Raw genomic sequence first — 14,477 nt, forward strand, 5'->3', positions numbered from 1 at the left:
GGGCTTCCATAGTTGGTTCTCTTGAAAAGGCGACGATGGTTGATGTGTTGCTTGGGTGAGAATTTTTCTTGGTGGTTGTGTTGAGGGAGTGGTTGAGCGCACGCCTGGCAGCTCAAGCCTTCCGTGAGGGGAAATTGTCGGGGTGGGGTCAGAATGGGATGAATTAAGAGTGGTTCAACCCATTGGGCTGGCCAGCCTAGTCCTCCTAACCGTTCCTTGATATGCCCTCGCAGAAGGGTTGAGTGTCCAGGTAATGAAAAACCCCTCCCTCGATTTGAGCTCCATCGAGATCGCAATTTTCCCCACCAATGGGCATGAGGGTGGCAATCTTATCTTGTGCCTTTTCCATTGAGGGAATTCCTCATCCTCTCATGAGCCACTCCCCTACTAAGGAAAAAATAAGTAGCAGGTTGTGTCTTTGTTCCTCCCTTTGGATTGTAAGTTTTTTGTGGGACTTTGTCATTTCTTTGTTTCGTGGTGTGCACTTTGTGGATGTCTCTCTCTTTAGTGGCCTTGCACCATAACGTATTTGTGGACCATGGCTTTCTCCAGCATTGAGTATCGGCCCGTGATAACTCCTCTTTGGAGTTTGATTCTTGACCCCCATTGACATTATCCCTGGAAAGGTTGTTGGGTGTTTTGTACATGGAGGGGTGCAATAGTGGGGTGGGTTTGTTATTAGTAGTCTATTTGTCATTTGAAGCCTTGTGCCAGGTTGTGGGGTTGTTTACCTCTCAGTAACATGCTCCAGACACTGGTCTCATTGTGGCCCTTGTCTTTTCTAGTGGTCAAGTTTAGGTTGTGATTTATTTGCTTGGTTGTTTGATTGTTGTTTGTTATGTTCTAAGCTAGAAAGGGTGTTGTACCATAATGTATGTGGGAGGGTGTGAAGAGGTGGGATGCATTTTGATTGGGTGCCTTGTTTGATTTATTTTTGGTTAGAGGACATCTACTCAGCGTGCTGTTGAGCTTCTCTCTTTTCTTGGGATCTTTGTTTCTTTGGTGTTGTTTTCTTCCCTTCTTCCTTTTGCCCCTAGCTTTATGGAGAAGAGGTGGGATTGTTGTGGATTGGTGTTCGGGAAGGACGAAAAGTAGTGCGAGTTCCCGGGGTGGCCACCCTAGTCCTTCTCAACCATCATCCCTTGTAGTTCCCCCCTTTTTGCGAAGGCACAGGGTTTGGGAAGCTTGTTCTCTGTTTGAGCCTCCCCTTGTGAGCTAGTAGCCACGTTTGATATCTCTTGCTTTCATGTTGTTTTCTTCCCTTCTTGCTTTTGGCCCCTAGCTTTACGGAGAAAAGGTGGGATTGTTGTGGATTGGTGTTCAAGAAGGACAAAAAGCAATGCGAGTTCCAGGGGTGGCCACCCTAGTCCTTCTCAATCATCGTCCCTTGCAGTTCCCCGCATTTTTCGAAGGCATGGGGTTGGGGAAGCTTGTTCTCTGTTTGAGCCTCCCCTTATGAGCTGGTAGAAACGTTTGATATCTCTCTTTCTTTCATGTTGTTTTCTTCCCTTCTTCCTTTTGGCCCCTAGCTTTATGGAGAAAAGGTGGGATTATTTTGGATTGGTGTTTGGGAAGGACGAAACGTAGTGCGAGCTCCCAAGGTGGCCACCCTAGTCCTTCTCGATCATCGTCCCCTGTAGTTCCCCCATTTTTTCCAAGGCACATGGTTGGGGAAGCTTGTTCTCTGTTTGAAGCCTCCCATTGTGAGCTAGTCCCCATAGTTGATATCCCTTTCTTTCATGTTGTTTTCTTCCCTTCTTCTTTCTGGCCCCTAGCTTTATAGAGAAAAGGTGGGATTGTTGTGGATTAGTGTTCGGGAAGGACAAAACACAGTGCGAGCTCCCAGGGTGGCCACCCTAGTCCTTCTCGATCATTGTCCCCTTCAATTCCCCCCTTTTTGTGAAGGCATGGGGCTTGGGAGGCTTGTGCTTTGTTTGAGCCTCCCCTTGTGAGCCAGTAGCCACATTTGATCTCTATTTATTTCACCTTGTTTTCTTCCCTTCTTCCTTTCGGTCCCTAGCTTTACAGAGAAAAGGGGGAATTGTTGTGGACTGGTGTTTGGGAAGGATTAAAAGCAGTGCGAGCTCCCAGGGTGGCCACCCTAGTCCTTCTCGATTGTTGTTCCATGAATTTCCCCCCTTTTTGCAAGGGCATGGGGCTCGAGGAGATTGTTCTCTGTTTGAGCCTCCTCCTATGAGTGGGGTAGACACCTTTGTTTCTCTTTCTTTCATGCATTTTTCTTCCTTTCCTCCTTTTGGCCCTTAGCCTTACATTTGTTGTGGGGGGTGCCCCTATTTAGTGTTGTGGCAGATTTTTTGGTAATATGTGGAAACGACTCTCAGTAACAGATATCTCGGCTCTTGTTATGATGAAGAATGTAGCGAAATGCGATACTTAGTGTGAATTGTAGAATCCCATGAATCATCGACTTTTTGAACGCAATTTGCACTCGAGGCCTCGGTCGAGGGCACATCTATCTGGGCATCACATCCCATTCAAACGAGCTGCCTGCAATATGTTAGGGAGCAGCGGAGCTGGTCATCTGTGCCCAATGTGGTGCAGTTGGCTGAAACACCTCAAGCTATGTTTCGTGGCATGCATCATCGAGTGGTGATCTTGTCCCCTTGGATGTGTAGTCAGCATTAGCTAATGTGGGCTTTGTGTGGCATTGATTGAACTTTCTTTTCTCTCTCTTGTCCTCCCATCAGGTAGGGCAGATTTAGCTCCAACTTTGTGACCTCAGCTCAGGCGAGAACAACAACTGAGTTTAAGCATATAATTAAGCAGAGGAAAAGAAACTTACAAGGATTCCCCTAGCAGCGGCGAGAAAACTGGGAAGAGCTCAGCATGAAAATCGGGTGGCAGCGTCACCTGAACTGTAGTCTATAGAAGCGTCCTCAGTGGCAGACCTGGGCCAAGTCCCTTGGAAGGGGCCACCTGAGAGGGTGATAGCCCCGTCGGGCTGGGACCCTACCACATCATGAGGCGTTGTCGGCGAGTTGGGTTGTTTCGAAATGCAGCCCTAATTGGGTGGTAAATTCTGTCCAAAGCTAAATACGGGTGAGAGACCGATAGCGAACAATTATGGCAAGGGAAAGATGAAAAGGACTTTGAAAACAGAGTTAAAGAGTGCTTAAAATTCCCGAGAGGGAAGTAGATGGAGGCTGTCGATGCATCTCGACAGATGTGGAATGGCTCAGGCTAGTCCGCCGCTCAACTTGAGGTGTAAAATAACATGGGCTGCTGCATCGTCACAAGTGTGGGTGGATTACTGCCTGTTAGTTTGCCATTGTGGTGGCCTAGGAACAAAGCGTGCACCCTTGTGGCAGGCCGTGTGCACCTGCACGCTCATGATGTTGGTTGGTGGGCTTTCCATTCAACCTGTCTTGAAACACAAACCAAGGAGTCTAACATGTGTGCGAGTTGACGGGTTTGAAAACCTATAACGTGCAAGGAAGCTGACGAGTGAGATCCCCTCTCTGTGGGGGTGCATCATCAACCGACCTTGAGCTTATGCAAAGGGTTCAAGTGCGAGCACACCTATTGGGACCTGAAAGATGGTGAACTATGCATGAGTAGGGCGAAGCTAGAGGAAACTCTGGTGGAGGCTCGTAGTGATATTAACGTGTAAATTGTTTGGCTAAATTGGGTATAGGGGAAAAAGACTAATCGAACCATCTAGTAGCTGGTTTTTTCTAAAGTGTCCCTTAGGATAGTTGGAGCTCACGTGCGATTTTTATTGGGTAAAGTAAATGATTAGAGGCATCGAGGGCATAACGCCCTCAACCTATTCTCAAACTTTAAATAGGTAAGAGGGTGCGGCTGCTCCATTGAGCCGTGCCGTGGAATCGAGAGCTCCAAGTGGGCCATTTTTGGTAAGCAGAACTGGCGATGTGGGATGAACTGAAATTCGAGTTACGGTGCCAAATTGCATGCTAACCTAGATCCCACAAAGGGTGCTGGTTGATTAAGACAGTAGGATGATGGTCATGGAAGTCGAAATCCGCTAAGGAGTGTGTAAAAACTCACCTATCGAATCAACTAGCCCCGAAAATGGATGGCACCGAAGCGCGCAACCTATACTCGACTGTTGGAGCAATTGCCTGGCTTCGATGAGTAGGAGGACATGGGGGTTGTTGAGAAACCTTGGGCATGAGCTTGGGTGGAACAGGCCCCGGTGTAGATCTTGGTGATAGTAGCAAATATTCAAATGAGAACTTTGAAGACTTAAGTGGGGAAAGGTTCCATGTGAAGAGCACTTGGACATGGGTTAGTTGATCTTAAGAGATGGTGAAGACTTGTATCAAGGGTGCACTTTGAATGAGCATTGAAAGGTAATCAGGTTAATATACTCAAACTGGGACATGGCGGTGGGCGGAAACGTTAGGAAATCCAGAGACATCGTTGGGGGCCCTTAGAATAGTTATCTCTTCTTTTTAACAGCTTGCCCACTCTGGAATCGGTTCACCCGGAGATAGGGTCCAGCCACTGGAAGAACACCACACATCTTGCAATGTCTAGTGTACCCTCGGCATCCCTTGAAAATCTATGGGACCGAGTACTGTTCATGCCCAGTTGTACTCATAACCGCATCAGGTCTCCATGGTGAACAACCTTTGGTCAATAGAACAATATAGGTAAGGGAAGTCAGCAAAAAGGATCTATAACTTCGGGAAAAGGATTTGTTCTGAGGGCTAGGCCTAGGGGTCTGCACCCTCAACTCGTGGGCTGTCGGCAGCCTGCCTAAGCTTCTCTTGGGGCGAGGGTGGGTAGTCGCATGCCGATTGGGCTACGGGCTTAGAATGCCCCCTGCCTGGGGCTTTTCCCTAGGCGGCGAACAATCGACTCAGAACTGGTATAGACAAAGAGAATTCATCTGTTTAATTAAAAAAAATCATTGTGATGGTCCCTGCAAATGCTGACACAATGTGATTTCTGCCCAGTGATCTGAATGTCAAAGTGAAGAAATTCAACTAAGCGTGGGTAAACGGCGGGAGTAACTATGAGTCTCTTAAGGTAGCCAAATGCCTCGTCATATAATTAGTGACACACATGAATGGATTAAAAAGATTCCCACTTCCCCTATCTACTATCTAGCAAAACCACAGCCAAAGGAATGGGCTTGGCAGAATTGGCAAGAAAAGAAGACCCTGTTGAGCTTGACTCTAGTCCGACTTTGTGAAATGACTTGAGAGGTGTAGAATAAGTGGGAGCCATTTTCGGTGCAAGTGAAATACCACTACTTTTAATGTTATTTTTCTTATTCCATGGGGTGGAGGTGGGGCACTGCCCCTGTTTTTGGCCTTAAGGCACATTTCGGCGGGTCAATCCAGGCGGAAGACATTGTCAAGTGGGGATTTTGGCTAGGGCGGCACATCTGTTAAAAGATAACGCAGGTGTCCTAAGATGAGCTCAACGAGAACAAAAATCTCGTGTGGAACAAAGGGTAAAAGCTGATTTGATTTTGATTTTCAGTATGAATACAAATAGTGAAAGCATGGCCTATCGATCCTTTAGATTTTCAGAATTTGAAGCTAGAGGTGTCAGAAAAGTTACCACAGGGATAACTGGCTTGTGGTAACCAAGCGTTCATAGCGACATTGCTTTTTGATCCTTCAATGTCGACTCTTCCTATAATTGTGAAGCAGAATTCACCAAGTGTTGGATTGTTCACCCACCAATAGGGAACATGAGATGGCTTTAGACCGTCGAGAGACAAGTTAGTTTTAGCCTACTGATGAACTGCACTGCAATAGTAATTCAACTTAGTATGAGAGGAACCATTGATTCACACAATTGGTCATTGTGCTTGGTTAAAAAGCCAGTGGTGCAAAGCTACCGTGTGTCAGATTATGACTGAACGCCTCTGAGTTAGAATCCACGCTAGAAGCAGTGCATGTCACTCTTCGACTGTATCTCAATCCATTGTAGGGGCATCGCTTTGTTGCCCCTAGGGGCCTGTGTCATTTGCAAACCGTGGCTGTGAAGCATCTCAGTCGAGGTAGCTTTGAAGTTCAATTCCAAACGATCGTTGAGAAGAATCCTTTGCAGACGACTTAAATACACGACGGGGTATTGTAAGTGGTAGAGTGGCCTTGCTACCATGATCCACTGAGATTCAGCCCTTGGTCGCCTCGATTCAGAGCTTTGTTCTTGTCACAAACAAAACCAGACAACCCTCTCGCTCTCGCGCCTTTGCCTCTTCCTCTAGATGACAATTTTTTATTGTTTGGGGGTGGGAAATTTGGGGTTTCCATGCCGTGACGGAAAAGATGCCAAAGCCCGGGAAAATTTGGGTTTCCATGTTGGGCTCTGAAGCCCAAAATTTTGGGGTTTCCATGTCATGCTCCAGTGCCCAAAATTTGGGGTTTCCACATTGCGAAGAAAAAGGCACCCAAGCATGGGAAAAATTGGGGTTTCCATGGCGCTCCCCAGCACCCAAAATTTGGGGTTTCCACCTAGCACCTAAAATTTGGGGCTTCTGCCTGACAAAAAAAAATTGGTTTTTCCATGTCGTGCCCAAAATTTGGGGTTTCCATGTCTTGCCCAAAATTTGGGGTTTCCACTTGGTGCCTAAAATTTGGGGCTTCCACCTAGTGCCTAAAATTTGGGGCTTCCGTGTCGTGCCCAAAATTTGGGGTTTCCAAGTTGTGCCCTGACGCCCAAACCTAGGGAAACTTGGGGTTTCCATGTTGTGCCATGACAGAAACTGGTGGCGCCCAAGCCTGGGGAAACTTAGGGTTTCCATGTCGTGCCCTGGTGCCCAAGATTGGGAAACTTGGGGTTTCCATGTCGTGCCACGACCGAAACTGGTGGCGCCCAAACCTAGGGAAACTTGGGGTTTCCATGTCACGCCTTGGCACCTGAGCCTGGGAAACTTGGGGTTTCCATTTCGCGCCACAACGGAAAACAGCGGTGCCCAAGTCTAGGGAAATTTGGGGTTTCCATGTCCCATCCTTGATGGAACTGTAGGTTTCCACATTTTACAACACGATGGAAATGCAGGGTTTTCAAAAATGCCCCGATGCGGGGAACTTGGGGTTTCCATGACGATGCAAACAAACTATCAAGTCTGGGGAACTTGGGTTTCCATGATGGTGTAAACCAGCTTGCAAGTATGGGGAGCTTGGGTTGTTTCTAAACTGCCGCCCAAGTCTAGGGAACTCATGGTTTCCATGTCACGGCGCGGGTGGAAACATCGATAGAAGCCACCCAAGTCTAGGAAACCTGGGGTTTCCATTTCACGACACACCTTGAATCGCCCAAGAGTCTGTGGAACTTTAGATTTCCATGTCATGGGGCAATGAAAAGTCGCCAAAGTCCGGGGAACTTGGGGTGCCCATTTCTCGGATTGATGGAAACTGCTACCCAAATCAGTGGACACACAGGGTTTCCATTTTGCGTCACGACAAAAATTGCTACCCAAGTCTAGGAAACGCGGGGTTCCCATGTCACTCACACCATGGCTAAAACTGCCACCCAAGTCTAGGGAGCTTCGGGTTTCCATGTCATCGCGTGACAGGGAATGACCACCCAAGTTTGGGGAGCTTCAGGTTTCCATGTCATCACGTGATAGGGAATGACCACCCAAGTCTATCGAACATAGTGCTTTCCATTCCATGGCATGACAGAAACCTCCCAATTATGGGAAACTCGAGGTCTTCCATGTCCCACCATGATAGAAGCCACGACCTTGGTGCAGGGAACTTGGGTTTCCATGCCGCGAAATGACAGAGAACCGCCCAAGCCCGTGGAACCTCGGGGCTTCTGTTTCGTGGCATGAGGGAAACTTCCTAATTCTGGGAACCTCTGGGGTCTCCATTTCTCGCCCGAGCAAAAACCGTGGCCTTAGTGTGGGGAAATTGGGTTTCCATGTCGAAACATGACAAAAATCCCCCAAGTTTATGGAACTCATGGTTTCCATGTTGCGAAATGATGAAGAATCGCCCAAGTCTTGTGAACTCAGGGTTTCCATTTCGCGGTGCGGTGGAAACTGCTTGCTTGGTCTGTCTCTGGAACTTGGGGTTTCCATGCCTCGTTGCGATGGGAGCCATCCAAGTGCGGGGAAAGTGGGGTTTCCCTGCCCTGCCGTGATGATAGCTACCCAAGTGTGTGAAATCTAGGGTTTCCATCTCCCATCACGCCGGAAACCTCTACCACGTATGCGGGGGGGTGGCCTGGGGTGTCAGGTATTCCTATTGGGAGCACCCCAGAGAGTTGAAAGAATGAACCTATAGCATGGGTACCCACGTTCAGTTATATTCAACTCAGGTGAGTGTTCGGTTATATGTGAATACTTGGAACAACATTCACTTATGCGCGATGGTGATGGGCGCACTCATAGCAGGCGCACCATGTTGGGTAGGGTGCACGCCCCTTGATAAGTGCATGATGGGCGAGTCATCGGCGGAAGAAGCATGGGCGACACTTGTCGGGTGCCTAGATGAAAGAGGTGACCATGTGCAGATGAGTTAGGACACGGGCAGGTGTGTGACATGCGACAATGGGTGTAATCGACTAAGTGTTGGAGCTGACCCATGGGTGTGACGATGCACATGAAGGGACGCGGCAGTTCATTGTAATGGGGTATGTCGAGGTTATGTGGTAGGTCGACCAGGCATGCATGTTGATGGAGCCAACCCTTGTTATCCTCGAGAGACACAACCCTTGGGTGAAAGGATGCATATAAGTAAGGAGGATGGTGTTCGATGAAGGGACATCGAACATAGATTTCCACATCACAGAACAAGTGCGAAGGAAGGAGTTGGGAAAAAACATAAGGACGAGAAGGACGTAGGTAAGAGGGCCGTACTAGTGGGTGGATTACAGTGGGTGGGTCAGACTTGGTAGTGCGGACACGTAGAGTGGGGTGGGTTATCGATTGGGCAGGCAGCCGCACTGTGTGCGAGCCATGCGCCCTCACTATGGACTGCACTAATGGGCAGAGTTTGGGCGCCATGGAACGGAAAGTTGGGTGGATAGGTTCATAGTTCAGGTGTGGAGTTGTGTCGTGTAGACCGCGAGCAGTGAAGCACGACCACATGACACGACGGGTTGAAAGAATGAAGATAAATTGATGGTAAGTTATTTTTACTTCATTGTTAAGAACACTTATTGGAAAATTGACTGAGTGTTGAAGTAGGTGTAGACTGTGTACTCAAGTATTGGTAAAAGGAAAAGGTACGGCGGTGCTGCACCCGCTTATGTGTGGTTGAAATACTACCACTAGGTTAGGAGCATGACATGGGGTCTCCTAGTCCCTCCTCGACAAAAGTCACCAAATTGCGGGGAACCTGGGGATTCCATGTCTCGCCTTATCGAAAGCCTCCCAAGTGTGGGAAATTTGGGGTTTCCATGTCTCGTCATGATGGAAATCACCCAAGGTGCAGTAAACTTGGTGTACATCGAGTCTGCAACCTCACATCAAGAAAAAGGCTTGGTTGGTCAAGAGAATGAAGGTTTATTCATTGGTAAAGGATCTCGCTAAGGATCAAAGGTTGGAGTCTCTTCTAGAGCTAGTCCACCAAGGACTATCAAAAGTTGAAAGAAGGACACAATGTTGGGGAACGAAGTGCCAAAGAAACAAAGTGCAGAGAGGAGGAAGGACTTGACTTGTGCTTGGAGGATATTCTTGTCAAGGGTATAGGGCTTTGCAATGACCAATAAGAAGCTTCAATAAGAGAAATTTACGAAAGGGTTTTCCTCTCTGAGAGAGAGAGGTTTTGCCCTGGCAGAGAGCCAACATCTTGTGTTCTTGTTCTTATGTTTTTGGCACCATTTTGATGAAGTAAACACACATGCATTAATAAGAAGAGAAGAAGATTAAGATAACAAGATAAATTGTAAAAGAGCTTCACAAATTGTTATCAAGTTTAGAATAATCCCACTATACCCCATTTCCCCAGATTCTTCAACGCAGTACTAGAGCTAAGGTGACACCTCAAGGAAAGGGAATCTCAAGAACATTCGTAAGGTTGAAGCATCAAGCCAAGAAGTCTCAATCACATCAAGGATAGGAAGGTCTACCGTCTATCATTCATCATGGAGGACTAAAAATCAAGAAGAAATGCCTTGCATAAAGGCACCTACAAGAAGAACAAATCAAAGAGGGACCTACATCAAGCTACACCATCTTGAAAAATAAAAGGCACTACAAGTCAAGTCATCAAGAAAGTCCATTTGAAGAAAGCAACTTGAAGAACATCAAGATCTAAGGAAGGCAAGCCATCAAGTCTTCAAGAAGAAAGCAAGTTCACTGCATCTCAAACTCTATCAAGTAAGTATATGTCCCCATCTGAGTATACCTCAATGTCTTTTTGCAAGGAAAGTAACAAATTGAATGGGACCACTACATGTCCAAAGTCCAATGATTTAGATGCCAAGAATATGGATGCTACAAAAGGGATTGTCCTAATGTTATATACCTAGGGGGGATAATATGGGGTACCAAGGGAGGTACCCAAGGTAATAATATAATAATGGGATGGGCCATAGTAATAAATAAGGTGGTTAACCCATGTCATGTAAGGGACCACAAGTAGTTAATAATAATGTAATGGGCCCATGGTATTAGTTGATGGTATGAGGGAACCATGGTAATGACCCATGGTATTGTATGTATGAGGCCTATATAGAGGCTAGAGACTCCATAGGAAGATGAAGAGAAGTATTATTGTATGAACAGGCATATGGCTTGTGGAGTGCTCTCCTTCCTTAAGGAGTGAATGTATGGTGTTGCCCTACCTTAAGGGTTTTGATAATAAAGAAGCATTTCTATCTGTTTCTATCTTATTGTTCTTGGGTTTATTTCTGTTATCATATATTTTTGGATCAGATCTACAACAATGTTATATACCTAGGGGGGATAATATGGGGTACCAAGGGAGGTACCCAAGGTAATAATGTAATAATGGGATGGGCCATAGTAATAAATAAGGTGGTTAACCCATGTCATGTAAGGGACCACAAGTAGTTAATAATAATGTAATGGGCCCATGGTATTAGTTGATGGTATGAGGGAACCATGGTAATGACCCATGGTATTGTATGTATGAGGCCTATATAGAGGCTAGAGACTCCATAGGAAGATGAAGAGAAGTATTATTGTATGAACAGGCATATGGCTTGTGGAGTGCTCTCTTTCCTTAAGGAGTGAATGTATGGTGTTGCCCTACCTTAAGGGTTGAGATCAATAAAGAATCATTTCATATTATTTCTAGGTTTATTTGAATTATCTTATATTTTTGTATCTGATCTATAATATTACGGGTTAGATCTACAACAATTGGTATCAGAGCTACAACAATTGGTATCAGAGCACTTTCTTGGGCAAACCGTGGAGAATTTTTTTATTTTATTTTTGCAGGGATTTTTGGGTGGCGAAATTGCAGATCAGATCTATATGTTTTGGTGCAAGATCTACAAAATCTAATTACAGATCTATATTCCTTATGAAAAAATAGCCGATTTCAAAAAAAAAATCGGTTGAATCGGAGTCCGGATGAAGGAGATATCGCTGATCTAAAAATCAGTGGGGTTGCAGAGAATTTTTAGGGCCAGCGAATTTCCGGCGCAGATCTGGACGTCCTGGTGCTAGATCTGTAAGATCTAATTATAGATCTGGAATCCTTGTGACAAAACACCTGATTTCAAAAAAAAAATCAGGCGAATCGGAGTCCGAATGAGGAAGATATCGCTGATTTAAAATTAGCTCCTTTTTCAGAAATTTTGGGTGATGGCGGGAAAGTTGCAGCGTAGATCTGGATTTCTAGTGCCTGGATCAAAATTTCTATCACATGGGCAGATGCAGAATGATGGTTCCATTTCTAAAAATAGGTCATAATAAGGATTCTGAGCAATATTGACGAAACTGTGACAATTTCACTTTTTCGCCAATATTTTTGTGATGGCGGGCCTAGATCGCTTTGAACAGGAAGAATCTTTTTTGGGTCGTCTCGTTAAGCTCCGGCAGACTGGCACAGTGGAGGAATATATTACCGCTTTTAAAGCCTTAGCCTTCCACACTAGGGGTCTCACAGATGTATTCTTCAAGGAATGTTTTATCAACGGTCTTAAAGAAGCCATCAAAGCTCAAGTTCTACTTCACCACCCTCCCACGTGGAAGGAGGCTTGCCAGTTAGCTCGTCAGGTCACATTGCCTAGCAAAGATTTTATTTTTACAGGAAAGAAGGAAACCAAGGAACCAAAAGGGTTATATTTGGCTGGTATCTCTGTATTTTAGGTTCATGGATTGATTCAGAAGGAGAAAATCATTGTGTCTATCAATCCGAGTTGCAAACAAAATCTTATAAATATCAACTTGGCAAAGAAATTGCAAGTCCCAGCAAAACAAATTGAACATACACAGGTTGATGATAAGGATGTTCAAATCTATAAGGATTTGAAGCTTTCTATGGATAAGTATGGGTTTCATGGTGATTTTTATGCTTCAGATATGGATAACATGGATGTTGTTTTGGGATTCCTTTGGATGGAATCTGTGGGTACTATCAATATTAATGTGCAGAAGAAATTCCTGAAGCTATGGTATAAAAAGAAGAAAATTACATTACAGGATATTTCCATCCATAAACATGTAGAGCACATCGAGGCTGAAGCAGAAGATGTTCAAGGGACTGACATATCAGATGATGAGCCTTTGATGATCGACAATCAAACACAAACAGAGGCTGCAGAAGAAAAGGTTACAGGTGATGATACATCAGAGGAGGGCTCAGTGGGTGAAGTCAAGCAAAAGTCATCGTCGGTTAAAACTTCAACATATCATCACCCACATCACCCCGCAAGACAACCATCAAGATGGAAACCAAGTAGTCACATGAAGGATAGCGAGGAGAGAAGATCCACCTACTACACATAGAAGAGCTGCCACGGTCAACTTCCATCTCAAGCAAGCGAGGCACCAGCGAGATCGAGGGTTCACCTTTCTCTTGGATGGCTAGATGCACGTGCATGGTATCAGTGGACTACTCTTTTGAGTAGATCTTATTATTTGTGTTCTTCCCATGTTTCGGGGACGAAACATGCTTAGGGGGGTGGAATGTTATATACCTAGGGGGGATAATATGGGGTACCAAGGGAGGTACCCAAGGTAATAATGTAATAATGGATGGGCCATAGTAATAAATAAGGTGGTTAACCCATGTCATGTAAGGGACCACAAGTAGTTAATAATAATGTAATGGGCCCATGGTATTAATTGATGGTATGAGGGAACCATGGTAATGACCCATGGTAGTGCTCTCCTTCCTTAAGGAGTGAATGTATGGTGTTGCCCTACCTTAAGGGTTGAGATCAATAAAGAATCATTTCATATTATTTCTGGGTTTATTTGCATTATCTTATATTTTTGTATCTGATCTATAATATTTCGGGTTAGATCTACAACAATTGGTATCAGAGCTACAACACCTAAACTTAAGAAGGACAACAACAGCCAGAGAAAAAGGGAAGAAGCTCATGTAACTAAAGAAGTGAAAGAAGACAACAAGAAGAAAAAGAAGGAATATCCTCCTATGACTAAGTCAACCTCTTTGCTTAGAGTCTTCTATCAAATTTTTGAGTATTATAGGAGCATATAGAAATAGAACATATTGCATGGTTAAAGATATCTTCTAGAATACAAGAGCATGGTGTATATATAGCTCAATATATTCACATAGAAGGAGAATACCTATTATAGGGTCTCATCCACAATGAAAAAATGATTGATCATGATCAAAATTCTTAGAAGGCCTCCATCATCAAAGGAAGAAACATTTGAAAGGTAAGGGTGTTCAAGATCCTCTGGTAGAATCTTCAAAATAAGGTTCGTACATAAGGGGGTAGAAGTCTCATTGGGAGTCCCATTTATGGGATTCAAGAAAGGATGATATACATGCAAGAGAAGAAGAAGTAAGAAAGGCTACACCAATCGAGGAGAACTATCAAATAAAGCCGAGATGATAAAAGCATAATCAAGATGAGGTATGTATGCATCAAAGTTTAAGTCATGTCATCATATATATTGGGTCATGGGAAAAGTTCTATAATCATGATCAAGAATAAAAAGATCTCTTTCGCCAACGATATGCTCGGAGGCATGTACTACAATGGAGTAAAGTTCAACATGAAGAAGTGATCTCATAAGGAGTAAAGGTGGTTGACTAATCAATCCAACAAGAAGCAAATGAAGAAAGAGATCAAGCATGTGAAGGACATCGTGGTCACAAAGAATAACTATTTGACAAGATTCCTCAACATCTCTCGAAAGAAGGCATGGAAACTCTTACAAAGGAAGAAAAAGATCAAAGGACCTTTGACACCTATGAAGGCCTTGGAGATAATAAGGTGCAGATAACTGATTCAACTCTACAAATATGTCATGATTAAGAGGCCATCCAACAAAAGCACCATTTGATGTTGAAGAAATATCACGATGAAGTCATGAAGTGCCACTAAATCAAAGTATGGGAACA

General features: G+C 44.8%; 2 non-coding genes across 2 annotated transcripts; both read left to right on the forward strand.

Moving 5' to 3' along the window:
• Window positions 1-2,333: 2,333 nt before the first annotated feature.
• LOC149157280 (5.8S ribosomal RNA) lies at window positions 2,334-2,487 on the forward strand. The gene has a single exon (XR_016262096.1). It is a non-coding gene; the product is annotated as a 5.8S ribosomal RNA (ribosomal RNA).
• A 247-nt stretch (window positions 2,488-2,734) lies between these two features.
• LOC149157281 (25S ribosomal RNA) lies at window positions 2,735-6,143 on the forward strand. Its single transcript, XR_016262106.1, has one exon. It is a non-coding gene; the product is annotated as a 25S ribosomal RNA (ribosomal RNA).
• The last annotated feature ends 8,334 nt before the right edge of the window (window positions 6,144-14,477 follow it).

This window comes from Pinus tabuliformis, chromosome 5_2 (assembly GCF_031772625.1).
Source record: "Pinus tabuliformis cultivar Carrire ecotype Pingquan chromosome 5_2, CPIR1, whole genome shotgun sequence".
In the NCBI taxonomy this organism is placed as follows: domain Eukaryota; kingdom Viridiplantae; phylum Streptophyta; class Pinopsida; order Pinales; family Pinaceae; genus Pinus; species Pinus tabuliformis.